Genomic DNA, 9,872 nt, shown 5'->3' with positions numbered 1-9,872 from the left:
GCCTACTGGGGAGTTCATGGTAGGCGCCATCATAATCCAATTTTGGATTGTGACACATCTCTTCATGCTTATTCTATGCTTGAAGTATCATTTGTACAAATAAAGTTAATTTACACACAGATTTCTCATCTTATCCATTTTTCAGACCAATAAAATCCTCAAGCCAAATAGTTAGGATTGGCTATATGAATTCTCTGTGTTAAATATTTTCACCGAAACTAATGTAAAATTCGACAACTCAAAGAGACATCCTATATATTCATTCTTAAACCATTCTAGACTGCTAAGTAATAAATACTAATTTATGATTATGAAAATCTAATTTCTTTGACAAAAGTTAAAGAATTTCATATCAAATACTTCAAAAATGACATTCTTTTCTTCTTTGTAAAATATTCACCACAAAATTTCCAAATCAAAAGCACACTAATCAAATAAACATTGAATATGTATTAAATAGACGTGTCTATGTAAAGATTGTAAAGCCTTAAATCAATGAGACCACCAATTGGAATTTCTTTGATACTTCTTGAAAGGAACACGAGAAGAATAATTTTGAGATTTATTTGAAATGTTGGAAGGAACAAAGCATCAGAAAACACAATTTTATAATAAGCCTAAGGGACATTGAACTATATATAGAGATCAATGTCCTTCACAATTTGGCTATTGTATTCCTAATTTCTTTAGGAATAGAATTTAAGTTCAAGGTATTACATGATATATGATCATTATTTCATATCCTTATTTAATTAGTTTGAAGGGAAAAAGAAAATGATGAAAACAAAAAAAAAAAACCTAGTTGAACAAGGATAGAGAATATAATTAATTTCCCAATAAATTTTCTGTAAATAAAAGATATTTATAAATTTAAATTATTAGGGACAAGACAAACAACTATACTTTGTCCAACACTAGATGGACAAAAATCGATCTTGCAAAAAAATCAATTTTGTCATCAATAGGATCAACTAGTGTTGATACTTATGCTTAACAAACATATTATTCCTAAATTAAAGCGAAGTGTCAACACTAGATGGACAGAAATCAATCTTGCAAGAAAATCAATTTTGTCATCAATAGGATCAACTAGTGTTGGTATTAATGCTTAACAAACACATTATTCCTAAATTAAAGCTAAGTGTCAACACTAGATGGACACATATCGATCGTGCAAGAAAATCAATTTTGTCATCAATAGGATCAACTAGTGTTGGTACTTATGCTAAACAAACACATTATCACCTAATTTAAAGCTAAGTGTCAACACTCGATGGACACAAACAAATTATCACAAAATTAAAGCTAAGTGTCAATACTAGATGGACACAAACACATTATAAAAATACAATTGTTCTTGACCTTTAGAACTTTAAAAACACCAAACTTTATCTCCTACTTTAATGAAAGTAGCAGTATAGTCTTGTAACAACTTCTTTAGATGTCGAGCTTCCTCAGTTGCCTAACACAAAAATAAACAATTTAAAATTTCTTCAGCGGTCATTATAGAGAGATTTCATTCATTATAATATTCAAGAATGGCTCAAACAATTTTAGGATCAGTAAGTACCTCAAATTGATCATACATAATGCTAAATTTAATTTTTTTTTTTGCAAATTCTCAATTGTTTTGGAAAAGAAAATATAGTATTTTTCTATTTTTAAATCTTTGTGTAGCTTAACTTGAACCTCAAAAGAAATGGTTTCTTCACTAACTTCAAATTTCCTCTTCCATTTGTTAAACTATAACCAGTTTGTTGGGTTCAAAAGTGATTAGGCGTCATGCAGATACTTACAATTGCAAATCAAGATGACGATAAATTAGATGATAAAAACTTATACAAAAACTATATTATTAATATAGTTTGTTCAAGTAACATACATAATGAAAACTAATATTAAAAGACATAAATTCTATTAGGAGAATAATCTCCCCATAAACGAAACTCTATAATGACTACATTGTGGATACTCTTGTGTTCTTGGTATGAGAAGAGAGGTCTTCAATTTATAGAGTTCCAAACTCTTCCTCTAAGTAAAGAATAAACCAAATATGGAAGAAAATAATATTTTCCTTTCGAGAAAAGCTAAAGTATTTATGGTAATACTTTGTCTTTCCTTTTAGGAAAAGATAAACTTCAAATAAGGTAAGAAAATCAGGGTGAAACCCTAACACTATTATCGACCCCATAGGACAAAAATGTGTTAAATAAGCACTAAAAATAACACAGGAGAATGGAGACTTATGATTTTTGGAAATTAAAAAATACGTGATGCGGCCTGCGTTGTTGCCGATGTCTGTTGCTGTGAGTTGTTGCTGCTACCGACGTCTGCTGCTGCGAGTTGCTGCTTAGTCGTGCGCCGGTCGACGTGATAGAGGCGGCGTTGATCGATGTCGGGAAGGGTGGTGTGGCGGTGCTTAGGCTAAGAGAGGTGGTTTGTTGCGACTGCTTAGGAGTGAGAGAGAATTCACAGGAGAATGGAGACTTATGATTTTTGGAAATTAAAAAATAACTTATGCGACCTGCGTTGTTGTCGACGTCCGTTGCTACGAGTTGTTGTTGTTGCCGACGTCCGTTGCTGTGAGTTGTTGCTGCTGAGCCGTGCGCCAATCGACGTGATAGAGGCGGCGGTGGTCCATGTGGGGAGGGGTGGCAAAGCGGTGCTTAGGTTGAGAGAGGTGGTTTGTTGCGGCTGCTTAAGAGTGAAAGAGGTGACTTAGGGTTTTGAGATAAATGGGAAAATAATTATCATTCGTTTTTTAAAAAGAAGTGTTAATTTACCAACCACGAGATGTCGGTACTTTTTAAAATAATTATCTATATAATTATATCTACTCTTGAAGTCGATTTTGTCAATTCAAAACATTTAATAAATACCGACATCATGAAGTTGGTATTATTTAAATAAAATAATAATTTAAATAAACTGACCTCTAGAAGTCGATTTTATTAATTAAAATTATATATATATATATAGTAGTTTATATTTATTACCTCTTAATTATATCAACGTATTTAGTAGTTTATATTTGTCACCACCTGGTTATATTAAGGTATTTCATATGTGGATTGATCGGTGTTTCTATAATAAAAAAAAGTATTTCATATTCGGATCATTAATATGTAGGACTTGATTTGTTACACTACTTGATGAGTATTTATAACCTTCTAAAATCAACATATTTCATACATTTTTAATGGATAATCAATTACCTTTTGTTTGCGACATCACTACACGGCACATTCATTTAATTTTGGATTTACAACCTTGATAGAACTTATTTTGTTACAATACTTCACAACTGGAAAAGTCATAACTTATTTAAAAAGTCACAACTCTTTGAAAAAGTCACAACTCATCGAAAAAACCCTTTGAAAAAAGTCAACTTATCGGAAAAGTCACAACTCATCAAAAAGTCACAACCTAAGTTAGGGATATTATAGTAATTTAACATTGTTAGGAGTTTATGCTTTGAAGGTAACTAGTTTCACTGTGCGTGCAACGTGCGTTGCACGTCTGTATCATATCATATAGTATACAATATTGTAAAATGGAAATGGAATTAATATTACTAAATTAAGTTTTTAAGTAAATTATTATAATTGAAAGAACATAGAAAAAATGCTTTTAAATGATAAATACAGATTGTCATAGAAATAATTATTTTTTGAGATCAAAATGACCAAACATCATTGAAACATTTCAAAATACATTCAAAGTTTAAATATGAGGAGAAAGTGATGTTTCTTTAGTAGTATTATTTTTTACTTCGCTCAATTTTGTAAACAAATTTTACCAACAAAATAGAAAACATATAAATATAAAAAAGGTCATCAATAGCCCTTTTTGTAAGGTTATGACAAAAAATAATGGACACCATTTAAGTACAAATTTTCTCTTAAATATTGATGCTTGAAATTTCATATGTGCATGACCTTAATAACGATTACCATAATATTCAAATGTTTTATCTTTATATGTAATATATATTTTTTAGAAAATATTTTTACTTAATTAATTTTTGAGTAAGGCTATCATAGAGAGGTAATTTTATGAAAAAAGGTACTTCTATAGTGAATGTCAACATTGTTATAAGTAGAATGTTATAGAGATAAAAAAAAAAGAATATATAATATCAAAAATGTGTTCTACAAAAAAATAGGTTGTTACAGTGAAATATTATTTAATGTATGTCAAATATTTAGCTTGACTATATATATATATATATAGACACACACACAACATTACCTATGGTGTAAAATATTTCATTTCTTTATGTTACTACCATATCTTTGCGGAATTTTAGTCTTCTCCTTCTTCTTCTTTTTTGCCGCATACATATCATATAGTTGTTGTCTATGAAAGTATGTAGTATCTAGTATATAATAGAAGTTGTATCGTGATATAAAACATTAAAAAAATTCATTTAAAAAAAACCTAATAGATGAATAAAATTTAAGTACTATATATAGAATTTCTTTAATTTGATTTAAGATCATTTTATGATCAATCACTCTTTTCTTATTTAATTTTATATAGCCAGCACAGAGTGTATCTTGTGACATAACATTTTCTAAGATTAAAATAAACGCAAAATAACAGGAAATTCATACTTAAAATTTTGTACACTCAATATAAATATCCATCAAGAAAAAATATATAGAACACAATTCGTAACCAATGAAGAAGGAAGACGAAAATATATGTTCATGCTATATTCACTCTAGTGTTCTATTTGATTGAAATCTCTTTTCACCAACACTTTATTTTCTCTGTTCACTTTTACTTACACATATCTATCAAAAAATATTTATTATCATGACTATATTATCATATTATAAGTAAAAGTGATAATGTATTTTTGAAATAGTGGACGTAACATCGAAATGAATAATTCAATGAACTACATTCATGACCATTTTTTTAAAAAAATAGGAAGAAACTCCTTTGTTTGAGGGTAAAAGAATAAAAATAGAAAAACAAAGAAGATCATGTGCCTTTTTTGTATTTTTTTAATTATTATTGTCTTTATCACAACTTGATCTATTAATTTTATTAGAAAATATAATCCTCAATGTGTTCATTTGTCACTGTTCACTCGTTATGTGAACACTAATTATTAAATTCTCTCTTGAATGAAAACACAAAAGAAATTAATTAAAGAAACAAAACAAGAAAATAAAATGAAACTTCTCTCTCTCTCTATGCATAGAAGTTTTTTGTGTGAAACAAAGTTCACAGTTATTTAGACATTTCTCTGTTATTTTTTTTCTTATTTAATAAAAAGATAATACCTAAATTTCCATGCGAAGAACTTCGGCGAACCATATCAATGGATTGCAGTTGAATCATTTATGAAAATTTTAAATGATCTCAAATTGTTGTTGAAAAGAGATCCTAAAGAATTTATAAGAAGTGAATGGTTGTGATTTATGATCAAAGAAACATAAAGATTGAAATTGTTGTCACTATTCATAGAAAAGAAGTCTTTTTTAATAAATAAAAGGGTATTAATATTCAATAAGGATACAAACAATATTGAAGTATGTATGAGATGAAAATCGTAAGAGGAAAATATGAGTGTGAATTGATGAATAATTTTCTACAATATATTCACCAACTCTTTCTTATGTGGTACCTCAAATTTCGTTGAATTTTGGACTTAATAAACTGTTGCCAATAACATTTGAGATTTTTTTAAGAAGAAGAAGAGCAGAAAACTTAAGAATCGTAGATTAAAAATGAGAGGAAACCCCTCTATTTATAGCTAAGAAATAGTATTATTAATAGGTACCTTATTAGAGAAGACACAACCTTTCGAAAAAGTCACTGCTCATCGAAAAAGTCACAACCCTTTGAAAAAGTCACAACTCATCGGAAAAGGCACAACCCGTTGGAAAAAACACAATCATTTGAAAAATTCATAACCCGTCAAAAAAGTAGGAACTTATCGGAAATGTCACGACCCCTCAAAAAAGTCTTAACCTTTCGAAAAAGTCACAACTCATTATAGAAAAGTCACAACCTTTCGAAAAAGTCACAACTCTTTAATGTGAAAAGGTATCTAGTCTTAATATAATAAACTTAATTAAATGAATAAATAAATAAATAAAATTGCATATTTTTAATTGGGGGTATTATAGTAATTTAACATTTAAGTTTGGGAGTTCATGCTTTTAAGGTAGTATATATATATAAAATATAATATATATATATATATATATATATATATATATAAATAATCACTTGGTTTAACACTACTCGACGAGTATAACCTTCGAAAATCAACTTATTTCATACGTCTCCAATGTAAAGTCATTTAATTTTTGCCTTCAATGTGATCACTACAGAAACATTCATTCAAGTTCGGACATACATATATTGATAGAACTATATTTGTACAATATCTCACAAGTATATATGTATTACCACTTAAAGTCGATGAATTATCGGTGTTTTATTGTCTATATTAAACAAGATAGGACATAACTAGAGGGTCAATGAATTATCAACATATATAAAACTTGATTTACAATGACTTCTCTACGAGTATCGAATCGAATTTTTGAAGTTGGTATTACCTCTCAATTAATATCAAAATTATTCCATAATCCGAATATAAATTATCAGTGATTCTTTATTACTACATGAATTTTAATTTTTTTAATACAAATATACAATTGTTAAACTTTCGAAGAATTAACGTAAAATGAAAATATTTGTTTTATACATAATAGGAAAATAATGATTATAAAAGTATTTGTTTTTCAAAAACTGACCTCTGAATGTCGCTTTTATTATAAATAATAATTATATTAGATATAAACAAAACATACTGACCTACGGAGATCAGTATTGCATATAAATTTAATGAAAAATTAAATAATACCGACATTCGGAGGTCGGTATCTTAAATTAATTTATTTTTTATTTTACATAAGGTTGAAACTAATTAAATAAAATTACGAATATTGACTTCTTGTAGTCATTATATACACATTTTAATGAAGCTTAATTATATAAATTTTAATTTTTCCGACTTCAAAAGGTCGGTATTATAATTTTATTTATTTTTTATATCACAACAAACTGTCCTCCGGAGGGCGGTTTAATTTTTTTTATATTTAATTGTGATCAAATAAAATATTATTATTTATTATTAAATTCAATACCGACTATAAGAGATCATTTTTTCTTTTATTCTTTTTTTTCTGGAAAATTTTCAACATCTGGAGGTCGGTGTATTGTTTTCCCGCATTTTTTTTGCATAAATACCGACCTCTTGAAGTTAGTTTTCATAAGTTTTTTATTTGTTATACCGACTGTCATTGGAAATCAGTAATTTTTAGGTCGGTATTCACTATTTTTTTTAGTAGTGGAAAAAGAAGAAGAATAGTCATGAGCTAAATTCCAAAGCATTTGTAGTTGAGTGGTAGCGGGTCTATGAAATGTCCCAAGAAGCCCATGGGGCGGCCAACAAAATGATTCCAAAACTTTTTTACTTATATGCATTGACCACATGTGCATTGCATCATCTTGCATTGTATGTTTGTATGCGATAAACTTGTATTAGCATGAATTATTCATTATTATTATTATTATTATTATTATTATTATTATTATTATTATTATTATCATCATTATTATTATTATTATTATCATTATTATTATTATTGTCATTGTCGTCATCATCATCATCATCGTCGTCGTCGTCGTTGTCGTCCTCATCATCATCATCATCATCATCATCATTACTATCAGTGTTTATGAGAATGTCTCTAGTTCGCTCTCGTTTTTAGTGTTAGCACTACCGTGCCTCTCTTATTTATAGTCTCTTTTTAGCTCGATTAGTCTATGATGCCTATTGAGTACCCATGTTTTGGTACTCATACTGCACTTCTACATCTTTTTTCTGATGCAACACCCAGTACGAGCCACCCTTGTTGATTTCAGATTTCTTGAGGCCATTGTTGTTGGATCATGGTGAACTATTGATGTCTGGAGACTTGTTTCTATCTCTCTTGCACTATCTAAATATTTTATAATTTGATTAGACATACCTATTGTATATAATCCTTTTTTGTACTTAGACGCTTTTGTACTAGGGACACCAGGTCCGGAGTTGGGTTCTTTATATATCCGTTTTCTCCAGTGGCTCTTTGACCTTTATTGTATATTTTATACAATTCTGTACACATCCATATTATTATGTCCACGGTAGTTACTTCTAGTTCTATTTATCGCATGTTATTATATGCTTGAAGTATCATTTGTACAAATAAAGTTAATTTACACTGATTTCTCATATTATCCAGTTTTCAGACAAATAAAATCATCAAGCCAAATAGTTAGAATTTGCTATATGAATTCTCTGTGTTAATTATTTTCTCTGAAACTAATGTTAGATTTGACAACTCAAAGAGACATCCTATATATTCATTCTTAAACGATGCTAGACTGACAAGTAATATATGATAATTTATGATTATGAAAATCTAAGAATTTCATATCAAACACTTTAAAAATGACATTTTTTCTCAAAATTTCAAAATCAAAAGTATTCACTAATCAAATAAACTTTGAAGATGTATTAAATAAAGGTGTCTATATAAAGATTGTAAAGACTTGAATCAACATAGCAAGATATGAATTCAACAAGATAACTAAATTCCTCTAATTTCAAAGTGTTGGATTTATTGGAGACTCATCGGAGAATGAGCTTGAGAAAAAGGGATCAATGGCAACACACGTTGACCAAGTTTAACAGAATCTTTTTTTTTAGACAACACAAATTATAGTTTTACTTCAATTATAGTTTTACTTTTGGTTTCCATCTGTAAACTATAGCTTTACTTTTCCCTTTTTTACTTCCATGTAAATAGTAGTTTTGTTATTTAAGGTAGCTAATTATTAGGAGATAGTTGGGTAGTTGCTACCTTTTTCCAGTTTTATTCCACATAAAGTAAACCTTCTCCAGGTTCACTTCCATGTAAATAGTAGTTTAGTTATTTTAGGTTAGCACATAATTAGGATAGTGGGGTAGTTGGTTATATTTTATTCTTTGCTATATATACTTGTATTGTGCAGAGGAATAGAGATAGAAAACATTCAGTACAATCTCTTTTTATATTTTGCTATCTTTCATGGTATCAGAAGCCAAGTTTTAAATCTCTTCTCATATTCTCATGTTTTTCCTAATCTATAATTTGTTACAATGATAGAATATGTAAGCACATCTTCTTCTAAGTCTCAAGTTCCCACTCTTACTGGAACTAATGCAGCCCATATTCTGATAAATCCTTCTCATCCTTTTTTTATTTCCCTATCAGATTCTCCTGGTATGTTGCTCGTCAATACAGCTTTTGATGGCAAGAGTTTTGGCGGATGGAAGAGAGGTATGCTCATAGCCTTGACTGCGAAAAACAAGTCGGGATTTATTGATGGATCAACTCAAGAACCTGTTGCTGGTACAGATTTGCACTCTACCTGGTCCAGAGCAAACAATATGGTAATTTCCTGGCTCTTGAACTCTCTTTCTAGAGAAATATCTGAAAGTGTTATATATTCTTCTACTGCTAAAGATCTGTGGGCAGAATTGGAAGCCAGATTTGGGCAGAGTTCAAGTGCGAAACTTTTCCAGCTTCAAAAGGAACTTAGTGACCTTGTTCAGGGTTCATCTGGTATCGCTACTTATTACCTTAAGATGAAACGTCTTTGCGATGAACTGGATACCTTGGATTTCTTCATTCCATGCATTTGTGCTTGTTCGTGTGGAGCAAAGGAAAAGAACATTAAGCCCAAGCAAGATGCACGATTGGTTCAATTTTTAATGGGACTGAATGACTCTTATTATGCACCTAGAGGTAATA

Source organism: Solanum stenotomum, chromosome 4, assembly GCF_019186545.1.
Source record: "Solanum stenotomum isolate F172 chromosome 4, ASM1918654v1, whole genome shotgun sequence".
In the NCBI taxonomy this organism is placed as follows: domain Eukaryota; kingdom Viridiplantae; phylum Streptophyta; class Magnoliopsida; order Solanales; family Solanaceae; genus Solanum; species Solanum stenotomum.
The sequence above is the reverse complement of the archived record's forward strand: the minus strand, read 5'-3'. Positions refer to the sequence as shown.